Below are 26,418 nucleotides of genomic sequence, written 5' to 3'. Positions count from 1 at the left end.
TAATCAGCAAGTAGATCTTACTAACTGCTTTGGGGTTATTTATGTATGGAAAAAAGTCAATTTTATGACACACCAGTCAGATATAGCAGTACAGTCCACTTTACCGTCGCGCTCATAGGTGTTGCTTTACAATCTCCCTGTAATGCTTTTTCAAAAGTAGGCAAGTATGCTGTACATAGGACCTCATTTAGGGTCCTTTGTATCAAAGACTGGAGAGAGATACAATTGTGAGTGATAAAGCACTAACCAATCAGCTTCTAATTTACATTTTACAGGCTGTGTGTGAAAAATGTCAGGAGCTGATGGTTAACACTTCTTCTCTCACAATTTTATCTCTCATCAAGCTTTGATACATAGGGGCCTATGAGTTAGAATCAAATTGTAATACAGGGTACAACTAGACAACCATGATGCAATGGCTGTCTAGTTGGCCCCTGCTCGGCTGGGGATACTGAAAGACGGGGCCAGGCCCCGATGGCTTGTGGCACTCCCCCGTGAGGCGAGGCCTTGCCACTCTTGAGGCAAGACCATGCCCCTTTTGTGGGCGCAAATGCCTTCTCTCCCCAGTCCATCCCTGACTGCAAGGTATTACAGATGTGAGATAGCGGTAGTGGGTGTCTCTTTATGCTGGCCGTGTGACAGTTTTGTGATTGCATTTATTAGCAAATTTTCGCAGCAGCCCTGCATGCGTAATCGCAGCTGTGATCGCAATAGTGATCCGTAGTGAATCAGACCCACTGTATGTGTCTTCTTTTATTAGCATTAGAATGCATAGCTGCTATTCTATATTATGGGTGGGGAACCTTTTTTCTGCAGAGGGCCATTTAGATATACATAACATTATTTGTTGGCCCAATGCAGGCCACGCTCCCTCCATGTGACTTCACACTGGGCGGGGCCACAATCGCCGGTGATTACAGCAATGCCCGGAGCATCCTGAGGATGCTTCGGGGAGCTGTAAGGGCAGCAGTATGACCATCTGAAGCGTCCTAAGGATGCTCCTGGCGGCACTGCTGCATAGATTCTGTCTGCAGGGTGCCATTCTAGGCTCCCTGATAGCCAGATGAGGCTAGCAGAGAAAAGCTCTGAGGGCCAGACCAAATGACTCCGTGGGCCTTTTACGGCCCCCGGGCCTGAGGTTCTCCATCCCTGTTCTATATGATCTATATTCCTAATATGGCAGCCAACTGTAAAACACAGATTTTTTTTACATATAATTTCGGGCCCATTCATTACCGATCGCAACTGCGATTGTTGCATAATGCGCATGCGTATGCATCGCAGCGTGCATGCGCGAACCAGCAACTGCAATCGGGACTGCGATCGCGGTGACTACGCAGACCCATCGCAGAGTGATTGACAGGAAGTGGGTGGTGACAGGAGAATTGGTCAGGCAAACGCAGGTGCGCCAGTGCCTTTGAATGCCGTATGGGCCCGTATGGGCATGCATAAATTTTCCACTGTGATGCCTTATGCAGCTTCAGTACTCATAGCGTGCGATGAGTTTAGCAATTCCTGAGTAAGGTCAGAGCTTGTACAAGTGTGCGTGAGGCTGCAATGGTACTAAATGTTACCGATGGTTTTGCAGTCTTGCTAAGGATTACGGATGTGTGAAAGGTAAAGTCGGCATCCTTATGGTGTGATGCGATAGCATAGCATCACAATGGATTAGCATACTATCGCAATGAGACTGTGGAGCACCCAGCGTATGCAAATTCGGCAAGGCATAAGCATGCCCGCTATGTCTTGGCGTGCGATCGCTCTGTGCATGTAGATGCCCACCAGCTTGACTTAAGACGCACACTTACACAAGTCATCTCCAGGAAGTGTATACTGCCATCGGTACATCGGGTACCATCGGAAGCAAACGTAGCGATTGAGGTTGACTATACCCTTCCGCAAGCACAGCGATCACTTCATTGTGAAATACCACCAGGTGACGTGTACTATGACGCTGTCTGTAAATTATGCACGCCTCTGAAATGGCGTTAAGACACTCAGGCACGCCTACGTTATCACCTCCACTACCCCGTTTCTAGTGGCTTGCCCCTGTCACCACCCACAAACGGCTTCTCCTGTCACTCACTCTGCTGGGCAGTGTAAATGCAATGAGCGATCGTTTGACGATCTCTCACACTGGTTCGCGCACTGCGATGGATGTGCATGTGCATATTGCGAGAATCGGGCAGTTACGAACGAAGGCATCCTAGCGAGCGGGTCTGAATCAGGTCCTGTGTGCGTAATCGCTATTGCAATCACAGCTACAATCCGTAATGAATCAGGCCCTTTGTTTGTTAACTAGTAACGCTACATAAGGCAACATGAGTTTTAGGTTCATTGGTAAACTAGAAACTAGAAATAGGGAACAGTTTGTAGTTTATATATACAGTATACAGAAATCTACCAACTAACTATTGTTTCATTTTAGCTCTGTAGACATTTTTTCAGTAGCTTCCTATAACACAATATATATATATTTAAATCAATCTCAAATTAGTCACCTAAAAATATATCTGTTCCTCTTGCACAATGCTGCTGGTCATCAATAATAACAACCTAATGCTTCCTCAATCTAATTAAAGTTTCCAAACAATTAAGCTTTGTCTCTCACAATAATAATAACTTTCTTTTTATATAGTGCTCCTCTCCTACAGAACTCCAGATGCTGGTGCACATGTAAGAACTAAAATCTCATCAAAAGTGCAACCAAAAGTTCTATCTATCTATCTATCTATCTATCTGTTTGCATGCGTGTGGGTGTATATTGGGACAAAAGCACTGGGGACTATATCAGAGATATATATGCCCCAGGTTCATAGTTTCTGTCTCGTAGACAGTTAGCTAATTTGCAACCTTGATTGTCAGGCCACCTGTGAGAGGCTGATAAAAGCTGGGTCAGTTTCTCTAGTCTATCTCTCACTGCCTGGGGAGCAGACGGAAGGTCTGCAGAGAGACACTGGTATTGCTTGTTGTAAGTGCTGTGCTACATTGCTGTTTTTTTGTGAGTTTCCACCTTGAGAAAATTAATTCTACGGTATGTTAGTTAGAGCCGAACAAGCAAGGATTTATTTTCATGTTTTCTGTGACCTAATAAAACTAGCTGCAGTTACATGTACCAAGGCCCTGGACTGATAAGCTACTAATTGGCTGCTGCATGCAAAGTGTTACCGTTTACCTCAGGAGATAGCACTCTTAACCGGACCTCTTTTTTTGCTCCTCTTTCTCTCCATCTCTCCCCTCTTGCTCTCTCTCCACCCTCCTCCATCTATTTCTCTTTTCCCTCCGACACTCTCCTCCCTTTTTCACTCCCATTTTCTCTTTTTCTTTCTCTACTACTACTCTGTCTCATCCTCTTTGTTTTCCCCCTTGTGATGTTATTGCATTCCTGGATTGCCTAATGTTTGTAGACACTGCCTAACTTGTTTGTGAAAGCCTGAATCTTCAGTGACGGTCCCTAGGACCATGAGGAATGCTAGGAAGTGGGTGTACAGTATGTGTATAGTTTGCAAATGGCTGAATAAAAGAGCATAGCAGTTGAAACCCATGCATCAGTGTCCATATGAATGCATATACAAGCATGCAAACAAAACATGGTGTCAGAAGAAGTGTAAAATGGACTCTGCTAGTGCTTAGAGTGTGAGATGATCCTGCAAAAGTCTGCAAAGCTGTGATACTTAGTGTGTGAAATCTATACCTTGTGCTCTTGTCACATCCAACTTTGAGTAGCAATGGATGAGCTGTCTCCTCCAACAGGCATGCAAATGTCTGGTAACTTGTCTGAAAACTGGAAAAGATTGAAACAAAGGTTTAATATTTACCTTACTGCATGTGGAGCAGATAACGAGGAAGATAAAACCAAGGCATCCATTTTCCTCCATGTGATAGGAGAGGATGTGCTGGACATTTATAATAGTTTGCAGTTTGCTGAAGGGCAGAATATGGTTTTAAACTCTATAATGCAAAAGTTTGAAGACTATTTTGTATCAAGAAAAAATGTGACATATGAAAGATATAAGTTTTTCACTTGTGATCAGAAGAATGGAGATAAATTTGATCAGATTATTACAAAATGGCAATCACTCAGCAAAACCTGTGAGTTTGGTGATTTAAAGGATTCACTGATTAGAGATCATATTGTATGTGGAATACCTGATAATGGACCTGATTCAGACCCGGTCGCAAGTGATGAGCGCTAGCAACCGGGTCGATAGTGGCCCACAGCGCATGCGCACGACGGAGCTGGCTCCGTCGTGCGCATGCTCCAGACCCGGCTAGCGACGGGCACTCCATCACTCCGGGTCTCGCAACAAAGGGGGCGAGCTGTCAATGCTGAGTTACAACTCGCCCCCTTTGGTGGGTAGGCCGGGGGTTGGTTGCCCAAATGGAGGCATTCCCATGAGAACGCCTGTCGTTTGGGGGTGGCCCCACTGACATCACGAGTGATGTCGGTGGAGAGATTCCAGCTCTGTTAGAGTCTAAATCTCTCTGGGGCTTGCGGCCACGAGACCCTACCACAAGGTTGACCATCGCGACCATCATCATGGCCACTCGCTGTAGCTGTGGTTGGTCACCCACAGCTATGCGAGTGTCCAAAAACCCGGCCCTGATTATGAGCGAGCGCTCTGTCAGAGCGACAGGTCTGAATCAGGCCCAATGGCCTCAGAGAGAGATTGCTGAGAGAGCAAGATCTAACACTAGATAAGGCAGTGAATATGTGTAGATCTGCAGAAATGACAAAGTTTCAAGCTAAAACCCTACACAAGGTAACTGATTGTGCTGTACATGTTGTGAAGAAAACAAAGCCAAACAGAACACCATTCTCTAAAATGAAGCAGTATAAGTCACAGACTAACAGAAATGTGTAATAGATGTGGAAATAATCACAATCCTAAAATGTGCCCAGCTAACCTGCATGAAATGTGGTAGAATGAATCACTTTGCCAAATGCTGTAAAACCAAAAGTGAAGCAAGCACAGTGCACACTGTTACACTAGCTGAGACTGAAGAGTTTTTTTGTGGATTCCATTGAACTGTGCAGTGCAGATAAGAAGGAATGGATTGTTCCATTAACAGTGAACGAGATTGTCATTCCCTTTAAGCTTGATACAGGCGCACAGGTTAATCTAATATCTTTTCAAGACTATAAGACTTTTAGATTAAAACCTATAATTCATCCAGCCAATGTGAGAGTTGCAGGCTATACCTAGTGACACTGAAATACAGAGGACAAAAGTTTAAAACCTCTCTACTGATTGTGGATAGAGATGTGCAACCAATCAGGACTAAGTTCCTGTGAGAAACTTAACTTGATAAAGAAAGTTTTTATGGTGACATCACAAGTAGAAGATAAGTGCAGATCAGTGTTTACAGAATACAGTGACGTATTTGAAGGCTTAGGTTGTCTGCCTGGTGAGCATAAGATAAATATAAACACGCAAGTTCCTCCAGTGATACACCCCTGTAAAAAAGTGCCATTTGCACTGATAGAAAAACTACAAAAAGAGTTAAACCGCATGGAAGCTTTGGGTGTGATAGAAAAAGTTGATAAGCCTACTGTATGGGTGAGCTTTTTAGTAATTGTGGAAAAGAAAAATGGACAACTCAGAATATGTCTAGATCCAAGAGATTTAAACAAAGCTGTTAAAAGAGAACATTTCAAATTACCAACCAGAGATTAAATCATGTCGCAATTTGTCGATTTTTGAACATATTACAGGTGTTGAAACAATTATGGATGACATTATTATCTGGGGTTCTACAAAGGAAGTACATTATTCTAGATTTTGAGACAAGTGATGGAACTTACCAGAAAAGTGAATCTAAAGCTAAACAAGGACAAATGTGAATTTGTCATAAAAATACTTACCTTTATGGGTGACGTAGTCACAGATCAAAGTGTGAAGCCTGACCCAAGCAAAATATCAGCCATAGTGAATATGGAACATCCTAACAACAAAGATGACGTCAGAAGATTCCTAGGAATGATTACTTACTTAGGAAAATTTATCAGCTCCTCTTAGATTATTATTCTAATTATCCTGAGGTGAAGACACTACATACAACTACTAGTAAAGCTGTAATCAATTGCATGAAGTCAATCTTTGCAAGGCATGGTGTTTCAATGGAGGTGTTCACTGACAATGGTCCTCAGTTTTCCTGTGCTGAATTTAAACAATTTGCCGATGATTGGGAATTTGTCCATACTACGTCAAGTCCCCACTATCCACGGTCAAATGGATTGGTGGAAAGTTCAGTAAAAACTGTAAAGAGTCTCATGAAAAAAGCGCAGGAAGGTAAAGAAGATTTCTACAAAAGTCTCTTAATCTACCGCAGTACACCTCTGCAGAATGGATTCTCTCCAGCACAAATGTTGATGGGAAGAAGAATTAGATCAAATCTTCCAATACATGATGAACTGCTTAAAACACATAGTTCAACATTAGTCAGACCAAGTAAGGAACGACAACAGGTGAAACAAAAATTGTTCCATGATAGACGAGCAAAAAGCCTGTCTGATCTTAGATCGGGTGACCAACTCTGTCTCAGAGACTATGAGAAAGGCATTTCTATGCAGAAAGATACTGTGCACGCACAGGTAGCACCAAGATCTTATACTATACGCACAGAGCGTGGAACAGAAGTAAGAAGAAATCGGGTGGATTTAAGATCTCAACCTAACCAACATGAAGACAACATGACTGAAGAATATCCTTCATCTGACATGTATGATAATCTGGATAACGGTGAACAAACCATGATTCAAGAAAGGTCCAACATGGTTGATGAAACACAGACTGTGTATGAAAGATCCAAAAGAGAAATTCGCAGACCTGAGAAACTTATTGAAACATGTTAGATAATGTTCTTAACATATTACATTGTTGAATTGTTGCACTGAAGGATTCAGGGCTTATCTTTAAAGAAAAGAGGATGTGATGTTATTGCATTAGATATGCTTAATGTTTGTAGACACTCCCTAACTTGTTTGTGAAAGCCTGAATCTTCAGTGATGGTCCCTAGGACCATGGGGAATGCTGGGAAGTGGGTGTAGTCTGGTGTACAGTATGTTTATAGTTTGCAAATGGCTGAATAAAAGAGCATAGCAGTTGAAACCCATGCATCAGTGTCCATATGAATGCATATACAAGCATGCAAACAAAACACCCCTCCTCTGTCTTGCTGTTTTCACTGCCCCTCTGTTTCCATGTCTTTGTTTCTCTCCTGACTCTCTGTTTCTTTATCTTCTCTCCCCACTCTATCTTCCTTTAGATGTTAGCAGGTATGTTAGTACCTCCTCAGGCTTTTGCATCTAACTTGTACCTCACCTGGACCACCTCTCCTTCCCCTCTGTAGGCCTCTTCTGTTGAAGCCAGTGGTGGGTGGCCATTCGAGCAGCGCCCATGCCTGGGCCTGCTTCTCGTAAGTCTGTGGCTGTGATGCCTGCACACATATCCCGGCGGACTCATGGGTGCACCCACAGATGCACTCACGCTACTTGCCTCCTGCTGCGCATTCTGCGTCCTGACCTCATTATCCCCCCGGGCACCGGTCATAATGGCATTGTGGGAGGTGGGGAAAATTTGCTGACTGTGCTGCAGGCTCAGGGTCCTGGGCTCCTCTGGTAGCCTAAATCTCTGCTGTATGCTCCTTTAGTCAGTACTTGAAGCTGTTAATATTCAATCAACACATAGTGCTGCTATTATTCCCTTAGACCAGGGTGCTATTAATGTTGACCCCTGCTGCAGACCCCCCACCCTGAGGGATGCCTGTTGGAGCAGCAGGTCCAGGGGGCACTGGCAGTGTTGCAATGATTAGTTCCTGGTCCTGCTATTCTGCCTTTAATGGGATCTCTGTGCCTCCATCTACTCGTGCAGCATCCCTTGGCACCCCTTTTGACCCTTTCACTGGCTGGAGACCGTAAGACAGCCCCTCCCTCAGACTCCTTGTTGCTGCATCAGCGCCTATCCCTCCTGTGTTGCCGTTTGCAGGGTTATACCCATGGGGTGCATTTTCTTCAGGAAACTGGAGCGTGCTACAGCGGGGGTGGTCCATCCTTACCATAGCATCCAACTCATGGCTGAGCTGCTGCGTGATATAAGAGTGTGGGATTCCATTAATGCAGAAATTAATTGGAGTGTATTTGAAGCTGCCCTCCTCGGTCCAGTAGCCAACTTCAGTTGTTCATGGATGCAGCTGGTTCAAAGGGCTTTGGATCTTTTTTAGAGGTAGGTGTTGTGCTGCGCTTTTGCCGGCTTTCTGGATGGTACGTGGTTTTACCAAAAACCTTTTGTTTTTCCGGATTATTGTAACATTGGAATTGTGGGGTGCAGTGTTGCATGATAAGGTGATCATTATTTTGTGTGACAATTCAGCAGAAAGCTACTTTGCTCTCTGTTGTATGGCTGCTTGCATTGCTCTGCTTGGCCCTTAATATTTACTGCATGTCTAAGCAAGTTCCTCTACTTCACTTTGACTAGCCTCAATTCTGTGTGCTTGCCACTCACACTGCCCCACCACCTTTTTAGCCTTTTATATCACAGAATTCCCATTCTAGTGCAGGCACTATGGGTCTTGTAAGTTTCAACTGAGCTGGATAAACTTTAATTTTTACATATCTCCTAATAAATGAGTTGCGTACCTGATAGAGGTATAAGGGAACGAATGGCCCTAATGCACCTCACTAAGTGTATTTAGAACTGAGAGACAGGAGGCCAACAGTGAGTAGAAGAGTCACGAATGCAGCACAGATTCATATGTAAATGTGGGTAGGTTTACTGCATTATTGGTAACCCGGGCTGTGACTGTTCTAATCATTTTCTTCACTTCTGTTGTAGGTACACTTACTTGATAGCTGTATTGCCTGATCTGCATATTTTACCTAGTTAGCCCTATAGCTACTCAGAATCCATTCTAGTCCTCCAAAAGATTTCAATTTGTTTTTTATATTCTACAAATTACAGATATAGTCACATTACTTCCCTCATTTTAACTTAATTTCATATAGTAATAAACCCCAAATCTATTGTTTATGTATAGTACTTGTTATTACCCATATGTCTCCGAGAATTTGGTCAATATCCCGACCACAGGGATTCCAGTTGTGAGAATCCCAGCATCCCGAATGCCGGAATCCCGAAGGTAAGTAACGGGGTTGGGGAGAGGGTTAGCGTTAGGATTAGGGGTTAGGGTTAGGCACTAGGGGGAGGGTTAGGGTTAGGCACTAAGAGGGAAGGTTTAGGGTGCGGGGAGGGGGAGTTTAGGCTTAGGCACTATGGGGGGAGGTTAGGTTCAAGCACCGGGTAGGGAGGGCTAGGGTTATGGTAGGGAGAAGGTTAGGATACCAACTGGAAGGTTTCAGTATCCTAACCCTGTCGGGATGCTGGCATCGAAACTCTGACTGCTATGGATACCTAATTAAAACCTCTATGCAATCCTGTGTATACCTTCTAAAATCCTGCCTATACCTTCTAAAATTGTCGCTATTTAGCGTAATGAGTCGCACAGTAAATAAATGCTTTCAGAATTTGAGTTCCAAAGCACAAAAAGTTATTATTCAATATAAAAAAACAGATGGTTAAATGCTGTGATCTAAAGACAATTAGCGCATATAAATCATACAGACCCAAGGTACCGTTGTTAAATACGCACGCACTCTGGGCCCAGATACTGGCATCAGCATTAGAAACCTCCGTCAACAGCACAGCAAGAAGGCTCTCTACTGGGGTCAGAGAACGCACCTATATACTCTCACAGGAATAGGCAATACAATAGACAAGTTTGGCATGATTCCATTGGTTCTTCTTAAAGGTGCTTCTATTACAGGATAGTTCATAGGTCAATTCGAATGGACACCAACAGCCTCTAACAACCCTTTGTGTCCTTTTTCCCACTGCATGCTAATCTAAGCTGCTAACATTACAGAGTACATTTTAATGTTTTAACCCTCTGTAGTCCATAGTTTGCAGATGCATGTTGCGATCTTCTCACCGATGATACCGGACATCTGTGTAGACACAGTGGATCAGTACAACACCAAACATGGTCTGCTTACCATGTACTAAACCTTAGATATCAAATAAACTATAATTACACAACATTAATAATTACTGCATAAACCTTGGATATTACACTGTAATGTTAGGGAACCTTTTTATGTAAGTGTGCAGTGTGTAAGTATTGGGGAATTGGGAAAAGACGCTAGTTAGCATTGTGCGACTATGTGTTTTGTGGAGTACACCATGGTACGTGTTTTGCAGGGATAATCATTTTATATGTTTTAATGACTGTCTGTATTTGTATGGTGAAGACCTTTAACTTCTTTCTTTTGCGTGGGAATCGTACGACACTAAATAATAGCATCGCCGTATGTACTTATAATGGCGAGTTTCACTAAAATGGCGCTGGGCGGCCAGTCGCAAAATGGCATCGCCTCAATCTAATTTTAAACCGATCCTGTCTCAGCCAATTATACGGCTTCGACACCGCCAGGATCCTGAGCGACAACATCCCATATTCATCCCATGTCTCCAATATACAGACAATACACTGTTTGCTATCTCAACAGCTTTTTTTTGCAATGGACCAACTGGCAAAAAAAAAAAATGTTCCCAACATACTACGATTCTGTTATGCTGGGTCGAGTTCTGGATTGGTCTAGGTCGGTTGACGGCAAGCAATGGGTCATTCTGAAAAACTACTTCCTTCCAATACCTATTTTTCTAATGCCTTGGTGGTCCAAGATGTCTTTCATCCCACATCCCACAATTGGCACTATGTAGGCCTGCTTGAACAAGTTATGGAGGCAGACTTGGGTTTCCTCCATAATTTCACTTTTGGTGCCATTGTTTGATAATCCCAATTTACCTCCAAGAATCTCAAATTCTTTCTAGTGTGGTCACAGAAGGGTGTGGTACATGTTGGACAGCTGGTGGCATCCACAGGTGGTAGTTTCCACAGTTGGCTTCTCTTTTGGTGATATACAGGCTAAGTTCAAACACTTTGTTCAGGGAAAAGATGTATGGTTTTCCTGTGCAGACCCCTAACCCTTTTTGAGGATTTGTCTAGTTCCCTCATGTCTGATGCATTTTCTCACTAGAGGGTAAAAATTCCTGATTAAACATACATTTCATACACTTCCTAAATTTAACAGGGACTGGGAATGAGACCTACTGTATAAATCCAATTGGAACCGAACAATTGCCCAAAAAAAATTCACTCACTACTTTCTCTTGGTCCATTAGTTATCTTTGTAATAGAACCCAAATTTAAAGTCCTATCCTATTGATACCATTGTCCACTTGCTCTTGCACAAATGTACCTTGATGTTTCTGGAGATGTAGTAAGGCAGTGGTTTCCCCATTCCACATCTGGTGGGAATGTATGGTTCTACGTCCCTATTAGGACAAAGTATTATCTCTATCTGCTACAATTATGGGCAGAGACATTCCTGACAATCCCTCTTACTGGCTCTTAAACATGTCCCCTGGTTCCCTTGCTGGTTATAAGAAATCCCAGCTAAAACACCTTAATATCACAGCCAAGGTGGTAATTCCAGTGCATTGAAAGTCCATCTATTCCCCTTCACTTGAAGAATGGTTTGTCTTCTACATAGCCATGGATGACCTCCTCCTAAGGGTTGACAAGAACGAGAAATTCTGTGCTGTTTGGTATCCATGACTGAAATTCGATTGATATTACAGTGTAAGCTATGGACATAACCAGCTTGGTGCCTTGCTTCTTGCTAATAGTTCCACTACTTGCCTATGCCATCATGTTTACTGGGTAACTTGTTAATTTATTATACTGTAGGTAACAGTCTTTCCCTCTTCCCTCCCTTCTTCCTCTCTCTGTGTCCTGACCCATGTTTATTGTTTTAATTACTGCATACAGAGAGATTTGTCAGTTTTTATGCCTATTTTGGACTATCTTTATTTTGAGATGTCATATTGTACATGTTCATTTTATTTCTGTTTACCTTTATTATTGGATGTGCTGTTGTACAAAATCCAATATAAAAAAAATATAATACAAATAAATAGAACTATTTAATTGTACAATTACCCGTCATTAGCAAGCCTGTGAGGTGCAAAACTCTTCTACATTTGTTGCTATCACTAGTCAGTCTATCCATCCTATCTAATTCAAGCCCTTTTCCAATTGAACTGTTACAATCAGTTTTATTGTTTTGATGACATAAATGAAGAATAGAAGTGTCCCCAAATTTTTAGTCAAAAACATGAAATTATGGATCTGTTATGTTGTAATATCAAATGATAATGAAACTTTGTAAATCTCTACCATTCCATTTATCTTTGTTGTGACACAGAGCATATTTTTAGTTCCACCATTGCAGACTTTGGAAATTATATATTAGGTTCTAGGATACGTGAAAACAAAGTAAATCTGAAATTACAGATATAGCAAGTGTCAGTGAAACAGTTTGAGGATGAGCATGATGAGTCAGTAGTATTGCAATGTTATAACCATTAGATGATAAGAAACAACATTTACTATTGGTTAATACTAAAATGTGGACACATGAAGATTAAAATTTACTAAGTCTTGCATGGTCAGTAAAGTTCAAATGTTCTCAGAAAATCCCAGGATTGTTCAGTAAATTGTTCAAGAGAAAAAGCAATGCTTGTGTCAGTATCACTGAAGCAAAACGTAGTGCCAATGCATCCTTATCCTCATCTTATTTTTTTAGAAATTAAAAATTAATGGGTGGCTAACATTTTCCAGTTGGGGATAATTGAAAGAATGTTGTTTGCAAATTCTGGTGAAATAAACTCACACTATGAAATTATTTTACTCTCAGAATCTGCATGCAATATTTTATATAACTAGTTTTAACTGCCATTGATCAGGCTCAATAAGCATGTGACTTATGATGTATTACAAAGATATGTGGCATTAAGTATGTCACAAGTCTAAGAGTGGTGACATGTAACAATATTGATTGCAATTGCAAACATACAAGATAAATAAGGTTGAGGAGTTCTTAAGTTTGAAGTGCCAAATACAAGTAGCACAGTGATAATAAATTGTAAGGAATCAGGATTGCACACAAATAACTGAGCGTGAAGACTCAGAAAGATAGCAAGGTTTAAAGAAGGTTTTGCAGAAACTAAGGTTAGTAACAAAGGTTTGCGGGTGCAAAGGATAGCCAGGTTAGGGACAAAGGTTTTCAGACAACAGAAACTCAGGAACTGCCATTGTGTGAAGCCATGGACTCACTCAAACATCTAGCCCAGACTACTGGGAAGAGATTAGCTACCCCATAGATGGAGTGGCATAAATCCTTAACACAACAGCCCCTCTGGTGGGAGTATGACACTAGACAATCAAATCCTTAAGTTCACAGAGACAAGGGGGGGTAATCAATTTGGAGTGAGGATTTGTCCTCTAGAAATCAGACGGACCAATTGTGAAATAGCACGGGTATGTACGTTCCCGATATCTGCGGTATTCAATTTAATAAAGATGCAAGCAGGGTTTTCAGCACTGGAAACCTTGGTCATACTCTGAAAAATTGGTCGTACTCTGGAGGTGGTCAAAAATAAGACTACCGCCGCTCAAAAAATGAAAAACCCTGCACCAAATTGAATATCAAAAATTTTGCTCCTAATTGAATACTTCCCCCATGACTCCAAGTTCTGCTAACTGCCCACTCTACCAACCACATTTACTTCCATTCCTCCCCATAAAATTGTATACAAGTGAAAAAAGTGTAATTTATCATAGGCTAAGTGAAACGGATAATGCAATACCAGACTGTGCCGTGGATGCATATTTTACATATTTTAAATGTGCTGGAGAACAAATCTTTGAATGTCAGACTTGATCCAACACATGAAAATACATTATTGTCCCCTTCGGTAAAAATATGCGATATCTGACAGGAAGTATCTCTACAAAAACATAAAAACATATTAATTGCACATACCAGGGCCATAGGGAGGGCAGTGTGACCGCTGCCGTCGCACAGTTAGCGAGCCCAGTGGGGGTGCACCATCAAAGTCCCTCAGCCCCTACATCTGACTATCAGGTTGCCTGCAATGGCACCCTGCAACAAGACTTGGTACTGCAGTGCCGGCCGAAGCATCCTTCAGACTCTCTGGTCATGCACCCGGCAGCCTGTACAGCTTGTTGGAGCATTCTGAGGACAGTTTGGCTAGTGATGCGGTCATGGCGCTCCTGCCACCAACTCCCTGGGGACGAAGCCTTATGACGGCATGCACGCAAGGGGAGAGGGGTGGCAGTGCACAGGGCGCTCTGAAGTTCTGTTTTAGGGCTGGCACATCAAGTATATCATTATTGTATTTGCTGATAGTGATGAATGCAATGAGATGATGATGTATTTGTCGGTGGTAGAAAGGAAGTGACGGGCACAGTTGATATGCAGTAACAAGTCCTTAAAAGGGGATGCAGTCAGGAAACCGACAGTCGAAATGCAGACCGCCGGCTTCCCGACTGTGCAATCCCGACAGGGGACTAATGATAGGCGTCGAAATCCTGATGCCTATCTTTATCCCTACGCCGGGAGCCCGATGCCCGGCATACCAACGAAGGTAAGCCGGGCGGCAGGCACGGACAGTCGCGGTGGGGAGGGTTAGGTTAGGGGCTCCCGGGGGGGTTTAGGGTTTTAGGGTTAGGCACCCCCCAGGAGGGTTAGGCTAGGGGAAGGGGGTTTAGGGTTAAGCACCCCCAGGGAGAGGTTAGGGTTAGGCACCCGCCCGGGAGGGCTAGGTTTAGGCTGCGGGGAAGGGGGAGTTAGGTTTAGGCACTTACAGGGGGGTTAGGATTTGGCACTAGGGGGGAGTTTAGGGTTAGGCACCCCTATAGGTGGGTTAGGTTTAGGGGGGGGGAAAGGTTAGGGATAGATACTCACTTACCATGTCGGGATCTTCACTGCTGCCGGTCTTCTGGCATCGGGATTTGAACTGCCGGACATAGATCCGGCGGTCATTTATACCGATCTCCTTAAAAGCAAGAAAGTAAATGATCCAATCAGAATATAAGAGTATAAGGCAAACAGAAGCAAGTCAGGAACTGACTATAGTCAGCAACAGCAAATCAGGATCACTACTGTATGGTGAGTGCGATTCATGAAAGCTCAGCTTTCCATCCCCTCCTGCGGTACAGATTCGCCCTCTGAGGATGGCATTATCTGTAACCGCAAGCCGGACATAGCAGAGAAGCTTCATACTTCCCTGCTTTCTGTCCGGCACCCAGCGGTGGCTCCGCCCATTTACGAGGCGTCAATAGCAGCAGGTCTGACGTGACCTGCTGATTTCAGACGCCGGGGCATGCGCAGTGGGGAGCAGGTCTGTCTTCTCACTGCGCTACAGGGATCGCGGAGAGGCCGTACAGCGCCCGGAGACGTCGGACAGGTAAGTGTACATTAATGGCTACTAAACTTCACTATATATCGCATCGATGTGATGCGATATATAGCAATATCTTTTAGTAGCCACTTCATGTTCAAGATGAATAGACCCCTATGGTTCTAATTCCTTTGGATTATGTACAGTTTATATGTAGTGTCTTGCTGTGTTATTTTGATCTTTATGAAAGATAATGGTGAACATATTGCATATCATTCAATTGTCTGCATTTAGAGACACTAGAGCAGGACCTGATTAACAATGAGGTGGATGGAGCTCCAGATCTCCACACAAAAATAGCTGGCCACACAGCCAGCCATAAATCATTACGTTTTAAAATTGTATTTCTAGTTGTCACACAAGATTATGTAATTTATCTATTTTTATGATTTAGGGAGATAGTAGGGCTGATAGTGTAGGGGGTGTACACACGCAAGTGTCTCTGGCCACACACACACAGCACTGGTCACAGTCCCTCCCCTTCTCAGCATAAGTCCTTAAATATTCTGACCTAAAGATTCACTGTAGTCAGCAAATGTTTGCAGATGTGTACAGCTGAGTAGACACCACACAAGGTCAAACTCATTAAATGCTTAATGAAAATTATAAATGATATAAATGCTCATTTATATACTTTCTTGCCTGTTTTGAAAACACAATTCTGAGATGAGGCCCTGGAGGCAGCCTGGTTAGCTGGATACACATTTCTTATAAACAGCACAGAAGTTGTAACTTCAGTACACACCATTACTATTCATTATTTAAATATAGAAAGAAAACACATTAATTTCAGTGTTGTTGCTTTCCATGCTGGGAAACAGATATAACTATGTGCCTGCATTCACATTTGGCTGTGTCTGTGTGACCGCACTGCCCCATTCATCTGCTTGTTAAATTAGTCATCATCATTATCAGCCCTCTTCTTTGTGCAAGGGATCCATCTGAAATTGGACTGATCTCTATGTATGCACAAGTCTGAATAGCCTGCAATGCCATCCACATGCCCATGGAACACGTACAGTATCCTACGTGTGTGCGTAGACTAGTTGCCGACAGTTACGTTCACTCAGCAAGTGGCTATACAACTTAGATACAAATCATTCTGAATCACTGTAATTGCTTTAAGTTGCCTTAAACAGGCTTTCATTTTTTTTCTCTTAGTGTATGTTTATATATATATACATATATATATATTTATTTATTTTTATTTATTTTCCTTTCTTAGCATTGTAATTACACCTTTCACCTATGACTCCAAGGTAAGCTGGCTCTCTAATCAGTTATATTTGTATGTGCCATTATAATGCGGTCAATTGTATGACCCAAACTGGATACAGTTATCAGTTTTGGGGATGAGTTTGGAGTGTGGTGCCCCCCGTGGTTGGTGTGGCTGGGCAGCTCTGGGTTGGCACACTTTAACACTTTATTTAGCACTTTAACACTCATGATCCGGTGCAAGTGTTCCTCTGTGGAGGTTGGTGAGCCGGGGCGGTTGGGTGACTAGGGAAGTGACTGGGATTTGGTTTTCACCGCACCAAGTGAGCAGGTCGCGGCCCTCTGGACAGGTACCGGGGAATAGCAGAAGACCGGAAACTATATAAAATTAAGTAAATGCTATAACACAGGAGGTGAACCGAATGCTTGAATACTCTAACACTGTAGAGATCCTAATCACAGGCTTGCTAGAGAATACTGGGAATTGCTAGAAATGTAGGTGCTGATTTGCACAAACAAGACACAGAGCAGAGTGGACACAGGCATATACCGCAATATAAACACAGATGTAGTTCCCGGCGCTGCTGATGTTCAACCTCAGTAAGTTTAGGGCACAGGAAACTTTGATGCCTTACTTTAATTTGCTTGGAAAAGATGTTAGTCAAGTCAGGGGTAGCACTAGAAAGCTTGGGAATAACTTGAAAAATTTTGGGACGGATATTTTGTAGTTGTTCTAGAAGCCAGTAGAAACTCTTTAAAGGTTCAAGGTCACAAATATCAGATAATTGGGAAACCAGAGGACACTTGAAAAGGTTCACTAGTATATACAGAAAATTTTTCATCAGTAGGAGTAATTGGAACTTCAGAACGAAACTCTGGAGAAGAGGATACAGGAGAATTCACTGGTGGAACTTGTGGTATGTCTGGAGACAAAGCGGAGAGAACAGAACGAATAACCATCAATTGACTAGAAAGTTCTTGCAGCTGCTGTCTCACGAGTTGCAAAGCTGCCTATTGTGCAGTCACACGAAGGAGTAGATTTTGAAAGCTCTCTTCACCCTGGAACCCGGCGGCTTGCATATTTGGCTGTTCAATCTGTCACGATCCGGTGCAAGTGTTCTCTGTGGAGGACGGTGAGCCATGGGGTTTGGGTGACTAGGGAAGTGACTGTAGCTAGGTCTCCTAGTTGCGGCCGAACCCAGGTTTGGCTAGACCTGCCCAGAGGCGTGGATTCTAACTCACTTGCTGGTTTTCTCTAGTGACCCCTCCAATTGGGATTTGGTTTTCGCCGCACCAAGTGAGCAGGTCGCGGCCCTCTGGACAGGTACCTGGGAATGGCAGAATACCGGAAACTATATAGGGAAAACACAAAGCAACACTGGTCAGAATCACAAGTCACTGGAACAGCGAAGTTGAACAGCAGTTTCCTGTTCCTGGAGTCAGACTTAAATACTCCTGGGTAGCTGATCATTGGATCAGAGGATCAGCTGAGTGACCACAGGACTACCATTGGGAGAGACTAGTCAATTGATATGAGCCAACATGGCTGCGCCCATGCCTGGCACCCTGTGTGTACGTAGACTAGTTGCCGACTGTAACGTCCACTCAGCGGCAAGTGGTTATACAACTGAGATACAAACAATTCTGAATCACTGTAATTGCCCTAAGTTGCTTAAGCAGGCTTTAACGAACACACAATTTGCTAGACATTTAGGTTTCTGTCCCCAGACAAACTTGCGAATCTGTTGCACGTAGTTGAAGTGGTTTAGGAGGTATATTTAGTTTACTGAAGTGAGAGTTTTTAGAAGTGGAAATGTTGCCCTTAGTAATATAACCCTAATAGTATTATTGAAATGAATAAACAACTGAATACTTTTTACCCTGGAAAATATTGTTAATAGTGCTGACCTTAGCATATCTGATATCAGAAGAGTAAGTTAATCAAACTGATCTCTACCAAAGAACAATCCTTGTTGCCATCAGTATGACATTTTAAAATATTAATGGTCAGCCAGATCAGTGCTGTAAATAATATCTAATGCTGAACATCATTTCCCATGGGCTGTTCACCTAACATTATAAGCTATTTGAGTATAAAGGATGACGTGCTTCAGAAACACAAAGCATGTGTGCTGTTTGTTGAATTGTACTGTAGACGCTTGTAATTACAGCATGTTTTACTTATATACATTTTATATTAAAATCAGTGTTATGCTGGTCATACACTAGTATAACAAGCATAAGATAAGATTCATACCACGATTTCCCCTGAACTCCCGGGCAGCTCCCTGTTATAATTCCTGGAGAGAATCAACGGTGTTAATGTAGAGCCAACTGATGACAGCCTTGAGGAGTGGAATGTATTCTACTAGTCATGGCCAAGGGTTAAGAATTTGGTTGCAGCCGTTGGGCTGTCGATGCTGCCTTGGGGCTCGTTTGCTTTGACTAGTTGTGCCGAGGACAAGAGGTGTAATACAGCCTGTGGGCTGTAGGAGCAGCCTTGAGGGCTGGTTGTGGCCTTTATAGTCATGGCCATGGGACTGGTGATGTGAAGCAGCCTTTGGGCTGTTGCTGCAGCCTTGAGGGCTGATAGTGACCTGGGGCCCCAGGACTGTTGCAGCCTTTGGGCTGATGAGACTCAGGTGAGGTATGCAACAAGAACACAGGGCTGCTACCAGTGCTGCTGGGATGACACTGGCAACGGTGTGCTTAATAGGAACGCAGAGTTGCTACCAGTGTCACCGGGATGACACTGGCAGCGGTGTGCTAGATTGTGCACCTGGAATGCAGAGCTGCTACCAGCACCGCTGGGATGACACTGGCGACAGTGTGTTAGATTGCGCACCTGGAATGCTAAATTGCAACTGGTGCCACCGGGTTGACACAAGCCACCAGATAGTGACAGATGCTTCTGGGTTAGGAAGCGCTCCGTGCTGCCCAGATGGTACAAGCAGCACGTGTGGACGAGATGCAGGTGGAGCCACCTGGATTGAATAAACGGCACACACCAAACACAGCTAGACTGACTTAGGAACTCAACTGACAAGCAGTAGACATGAACCGGAAGTACAGAAAACTCTATCACCAGCATGGAGTGCAGGGCTGGCTGGAATTTAACAGAGACAGAGCCCAATCAGAGAAAGTCTCCCTTTATGACAGACTACTGTGTACCTGGGCTGTGCACAGACAGGAGAATCTATTAGTGCACCTGACACTGCACACAGACAGGCAATAATTAGTGCAGTGCCTCAGTAGCAACTAAGGGCCATATTCAATATTGGAGCGAAAAGTCCATGTTGGACTTTTCGCTCCACATTGGAGGTTTTGCAGGGATAAAGGACCTCATTCAGAGTCGGTCGAAGCGGCCACTCGGTCGTACTGGAAAAGGGGCCGGATATGCAAATGATTCCCTCGCAAGTTGCGTCCCTAAGCTCGGATCGGTAGCTGGCTGACCAAGGGGAGGAAGCTGCCGAAAGACAAAATAATACGCCCCCTTCTCGTACGCATTACACTTCATCTCCGGCATATAAGGATTAATCGAGACCATCGGAACTGGTCGTAGAGCTTAAGGTTGACCATACCCTCTCTTAAGCTCTACGATCATGTCAGTGTAAAAATCTCCCATGTCACATGTGCCATGACGCTACTTTGTTAATTATGCACTCCCATAAACCATATGCACTCCCATAAAACGCCATTTGCATAATTAGGCACGCCTGCGTTCGGATCTCCACTCCCCCGTTTTCAAGCACCTTCCCCTGTTACCACCCACAAACGCCTCAATATGTCACTCAAACTACCGACCTGGCTGTGTTCAAGGAGAGAGAAATTTCTGATCGTAGCGGCCTGTTTGCGCACGCGCATTGCAAACTTTACGCATGCGCAGTATAGCGAACATCGGTGGCGTACGACCGTGCGGCCGCTTCGACCGACTCTGAATGAGGTCCAAAGTATCAGGCGCGCGCCTGCTTTATTCCCGCATTCAATTAGAAAGGAGCGAAAATGGGACCTGGCTGAAAGGTAAGCATCGGGAAAAAAGAGGGAATTTTGGGAATTCATCCAGTGATTCCCCTAATGATGTCCTGACATGGGGATCACTATGTGTACCCCTGCTTTGGCCTGCGGAAGGTAAGAATGTTTTTTAAATAGCCGTGGCAGGTGTTATTTTATACCTGGAAAGAAGGGGTGAAGAAGAGCACTTTTTTTAAAAAAAAAACTAGGTGCATCAAATTTAGGGTACATGAAAATGGGTGCAAGCCTATTTTTAAGTCCCTAAAGTGCATTTTTAAAATTCTTCAAAAATGCACCTGTCGCTACTACCCGCATTCTTTAAAACACCTGCCCCCAATGAATTAATTTAGTTAGGTTAAAACTTTGTTCCCCATATTTTTTTTTTACCCCAAACTTGAACTTATTTTTCTGGGGTGTCCCTATTTTTTATTTTTTGACACAGATCATTTTTAGGGGCCATTCCCAGGGGTGCAGGCTATTTCTTTAAGTCTGCACCCCTAAACCCCAAATCTGCACTTTTTTTTGCCAGCTAGACTGTCAAAAAATGATCCCGTTTTTCTTACATTGACTTTTCACACCGGCGAAAAGTCAATGTAATTGAATACGGTGATAATTTAAATAGGCGAAAATGACATCATCAGCAATGAATTATCGCCGATAACGACTTTTCGTCTCAAATTGAATACTGCCCTAAGGCTGGAACTCCAAGCAATATGATCTACTTAACTGCAGATCCTAACACTCCCTGGCAGTCCCGAACGCACTTTGTACACACGATGTACATACGATCTTACGTTACGATCGTTCGTGTGCCTGCTGAAAAATTGATAATCATTCTTCAAAATGTCACTGAAATGACAGCGGTCGGACGCACATTGCATCACATGGTGATAACACGGCACGATCTGCATACGAATACGGCGTATCATATGGGCTGCACGTCTGATCACACAATACATTTTATGAGCTGCAGAAGCATGCATCGGATAATGTCCTACTTAAAAAATACACGATTTCTACACGATTCATTTTACGATGCGTTGAAAAATCGGGCAGTCGGCCAGAAATCGTGCTAGTGTATGGCCAGCATTAGTGTTTTGTTGCCATGTACAACTAGAAGATGCTAAATAGTATTTAGTATTTTAGAATGTTACATTAATGCTACAATGAAAAGATGATAAAATTACATAATAGTTTTATAGTACGTATAATATTTATGTAGTTTCCACAAAGATTTTAATAACTTTACACAATTTAAATTATTTGAGAAAAAATGGCATTATTTTTATGTCTGTCCCATACATCGATCGTGTACTCACAGTCTTTCTGATTATCTTATTTGTAGGCCGATCTTCTCACAGTACATATTCCTCTTACATTATTTGTAGACAGAACTGTAGGCCGAACGTGGGACAGATTGTAGTTATAGGGGAATTAATTACAAAGGCTCAATTTCCTCATATTTTGTAGAAAGTGATACAATAAAACTATATAAAACATATGCATTTTAGGCACAATTAAGCAGACGCTTCCTGATTTTGAAGTACCTTCAATTTTACTCTGCAAATCCAAAACCAACATTTGTACAATCAGTGAATATGTTACTATTTTCTAATCATCCTGCAATCACAAGGACAATCTTAAATTGAGTGAGTAATTTAAATCTGATACATGGAAAAATTATGCATGATTAATTTGGATGTTACAGCATACGCTAAAATATAATGCTTTAAAATGTGTTTCTGCACACAAGCAGTCACATTGGGAAATACAGGTGCCCTTTAAATCCCTGTACTATTCAAGAAACATTGGCCCTCATTCAGAGGCGGTCGCAAGAAGCGAGCGCTCGTTCTGAATGGGGGCGGCCCCTTCTATTTTTTAGTGCGGTCTCCTGGTCGCTAGCTAAGCTGTGGGTTACCACCCACAGCTTAGCACCCAGACCAGGTTGATGGTCGCGATGGTCAAGACATATATATCGAACCAGAAGCGTAGCCAGAACTTTGTAGGCCCCACAGCTACCCTCTCTAATGTTTCTATAGTGACACTCGACAGTGGTTGTTCATTCTATGCCCCAAAATAGTTCCTAGTTCAAGTTACACCACACAGTGCCACCAGTTCATATTATGCCACATTGCATTACCCTCAGTTCACAATATACTACATTGCAATGCTTCCAGTACACATTATGCCACACAGTGACTCCAGTTCACATTATGCCACACAGGTTCAGGGATCAGCCAATGCCACACAGGTTCAGGGACCAGCCAGCTCCTACCTGCGAGGAATACTCCCTAATGCAGGACAGATCTTCTTAATTTAGTCACATTGTGCCTTTCTAGGACAGTCCTAATGTCGGAGCTAAATTCTTGCACCCCGGCTTCACATAGGCTATAAACAAGGAGAAGCCTGCACTCTGACAGTGCTGGTCTCAGTTGTGTCTGAGAGTGTGAAACAGGAGTGTGTGTGATGGATCATAGCAGTGTGAAGCTTTACTAAGATGGAGATACTGAGATCACCACTAACGAGTCCTCCTTTTCAGTCCCGGGACCAATTTCTCATCAGGCAATTTCGGGAACTTGGTAGACAGCTATCTAAGTTGGTTCCGGGGGACCCTAAGCCTCTGGACCCCATAACAATGGCACCCTCTGCACCCACTATAGCTACGCCCTTATACCAAACCCATTTGTAACACTATAAACGTTTTCAGAAATAATCAGTGCATGAACTGCGATGAGAGATGTGCGCGGACCCCCAAAACCACTCTAAAAGGTTTGGGTTTTGTTTTGCTAAAACCACCCCCAAGTGTTTTGGTTTGAATTTAAATTTAGATTTCTTTAAAAATTAAAAAAAACAGCTAAAATCAAGTAACTTCTACCTGTTAGTTGTTCTGATTCATTACCAATTGCAACTGCGATTACGCACGCGGACGGCCGATTGTTGCGTACTGCGCATGCATATGCATCGCAGTGCGTGCACACAAAGGTTCCACTGCAATCACACTGCGATCGCAGTGACTGCGCAGACCCATCGCAGAGTGATTGACAGGAAGTGACCGTTTGGGGGGGTGGTCGGCAAAACGCAGGTGTGTCAGTGTGTTTGTACGCCGTTACACGAGCGTGCATAAATTAGCCACTGCAATGCCATACGCAGCTGGAGCTCTCACTGCGTGTGATGAGGTTAACAATTCCTCGCACACACTTGCACAAGGCCAGACCTTGTGCAAGTGTGTGCGAGGCTACGATGGTACTTGATGTTACCAATGGTTTCGCAGGCTTGCTAAGTATTACGGATGTAAGTAAGGGAAAGTGGGTATCTTTATGTTAGGCTGCGATGGCATTGCGATTACAATCATTAACATATTTTCGCAGTGGGACTGCGTGCGTAATCGCAGCTGCGATCGCAATAGCAATCCATAATGAATCAGGCACTTTGGGCCTGATTCAGACCCGTTCGTTAGCAAGCGATCGCTTGGAGCAAGCAATGTTTTTCAATGTGCGCATGCATACGCTTCGTATTGTGCGTGTGCGTGAACTAGAACGAGTGATGGGGAGACTCTCGCTCGCCAAGCATAGACAGCCCAGCTGAATGAGTGACAGGTCAAGCCATTTGTGGGTGGTAACAGGGGCAGGCCACTGGAAACGGGGGAGTGGAGGTGCGAACGCAGGCATGTCTGAGAATTTCAACGCCATTTCAGTGGCGTGCATAATTAACAGCCAGCATCATAGGACACGTCACTTGCTAGAAATATACACTGAAATGTTGTCAGTGTTTGCGGCAGGGTATAGTCAACCTCAATCGCATCTGCAATCACATCTGATAGAGCTCGATGTACAAATGGTTTCATGCACTTCCTGGAGATGACGTACGCAAGTGGGCGTATATAAGGGGTGTGTTTTCGTGTTTTGGATCTGGATCTTTCTTCGTGTTTTGGATCTGGATTGGTTTTGCCAAAACCACCCTTCCGTGTTTTGGGTTCTGGGTTTTGTGTTTTGGATCTGTATTTTTTTTTAAAAAAGCATAAAAACAGCTAAAATCACAGAATTTGCGGATTTTTCTGTTCCTATGCTATTATTAACCTCAATAACCTTAATTTCCACTCATTTCCAGTCTATTCTGAACACCTCACAATAGTGTTTTTATGTCCAAAAGGTTGCACCGAGGTAGCTGGATGACTAAACGACACGAGTGGGCGGCATAAACACGTGGTCCATCTAGGAGTGACACTGCAGTGGCAGACAGGATGGCAGTTTGAAAAACTAGGCCCCAAACAGTACATAATGCAAAGAAAAAAAAGAGGTGCAAGATGGAATTGTCCTTGGGCCCTCCCACCCTCCCTTATGTTGCATAAACAGGACATGATCACTTTAACAAACCAATCATTTCAGTGCCAGGGTCTGCCACACGACTGTGGCTGAAATGATTGGTTCGTTTGGGCCCCCACAAACCAAGCTGGCAATTAATCTGTCCCTGCACAAACTGGCTCTACAGAGGCAAGATGCTGTCCTCATCCTCCTCATCCACCAATTCCTCACCCTCTTCAGTGTTGTGTACATCCTCATCCTCACAGAGTATTAATTCATCCCCGCTGGAATCCACAACCACAGGTCCCTCTGTACATTCTGGAGGCTGGTCTCCCTGGAAGAGTTTGAATAAAGGGTGGTGAACCGCACTCACTGATATGACTGTGGGGGTGGATTGAGGCAGGAGGGAGAGGGAAAGAGTAATGGGGGGGGAAGAGAGGTGGGGGGAGGGGATGTGCGTGTATCTGGAGGTATGGGGGTAGGGGGTGTAAGAGTGCTGCGCCTGTGGTAGGAGTACCTGTTCCTACCTAGTTTAGAGACTGGTAAAAGCTGGGTAAGGCGCGCTCTCTATATGGTGGGGCAGTGTGTAAAGTGCTTGGGTAAGAGTGATCTGTATGACAGAGAGACGTAGACGGTGGTGTTGGGTCAAGGTAATTTTATTGGTTTAAGGTAGGTAGGCACAATGCTACTAGAGGGTAATTGACCCAGGAGCAGTGGGGGGAAGAGCAGGATGGGTGCACGGGGGGGAAGGTGGGTAGACCCTTTTAGGGGGCTCCTTTTCCGTGCAGTTCTGGACCAGCACGTTGTCCCTGCTGGACCTTTGGTCGACAGTCTTAACGCCCGGCACAGTGTAGGTGGAAGTCTGGTAAGGATAGATGATGTGGCGGCATCCCGCAATTTGTACAACTTACCTACCGGTAGGTGCCTGTGTAGGCGTTGCGATTTGGGCGTGGTGGTCGGCAGTCTCTGATGGTATACAGCGGCAGGTTAGATGGCCGTTCTTGTTGTGCTGCAGCTACTGGTGCGGCTGTGCCCCGTGATGGTGGCACAGTTGGTCTTGTTTGCGCTGGCAGGGTGGGTCAGCGTGGTGGATGGAGCCTGGCTGGATGCGCAGGCTGTGGCAGGTCGGCGTCTCCGTGTTTGGGATGCGGGCCGGTACCTGCGTGTGTGCCACGTCGTGCAGCGGGACGGCCGGGTGAGGCTGTTCGGATGAGGGATGCCGTGTGTGTGCAGTGATCGCCGGCTCCTCGTGGTTCCTGCGGCTGTTGGCGCCCAATGTGGGGCGGGGGCGGGGAGGCTGAGAGCCGGGCGTGTCACGGTCACAAGGCGGGGGTGCCGCTCGCCGGAGGTGCTGGCAGCTCCTTGTGATCAGCGGTCGCTGGGACAGCAGGGGGGTTCTTCAGCAGGAAAGAAGGTTTCCAGGACGTGATGGTGGGTGTGTGTCTCCAACGCGTTTCGGCTGTGCCTTAATCATGGAGGTTACTGTTACATGGTGCAGCAGTGTT

General features: G+C 44.1%; 1 protein-coding gene and 1 long non-coding RNA gene across 4 annotated transcripts in view; one reads left to right on the top strand and one right to left on the bottom strand.

Annotated features, from left to right (window-relative positions):
• BCL6 (BCL6 transcription repressor) overlaps positions 1-26,418 on the top strand; it is a 152,185-nt gene that overhangs the window by 58,178 nt on the left and 67,589 nt on the right. Inside the window, exon 2 of one of the 3 annotated variants that reach the window (XM_088444784.1) lies at positions 16,612-16,645. The exons of the other annotated variants lie outside the window; for them this stretch is intronic. The gene's annotated coding sequence lies outside the window, so the exon portion shown is untranslated. The remainder of the gene's footprint in view (positions 1-16,611; positions 16,646-26,418) is intronic. 3 annotated transcript variants of the gene reach the window in all.
• Positions 1-26,418, bottom strand: part of LOC148508249 (uncharacterized) — a 259,369-nt gene that overhangs the window by 205,948 nt on the left and 27,003 nt on the right. The window lies entirely within an intron of this gene.

This window comes from Taudactylus pleione, unplaced genomic scaffold, assembly GCF_031769625.1.
Source record: "Taudactylus pleione unplaced genomic scaffold, aTauple2 ptg000372l, whole genome shotgun sequence".
NCBI classification, from domain to species: domain Eukaryota; kingdom Metazoa; phylum Chordata; class Amphibia; order Anura; family Myobatrachidae; genus Taudactylus; species Taudactylus pleione.
This window is presented reverse-complemented; position numbering and strand designations above follow the sequence as displayed.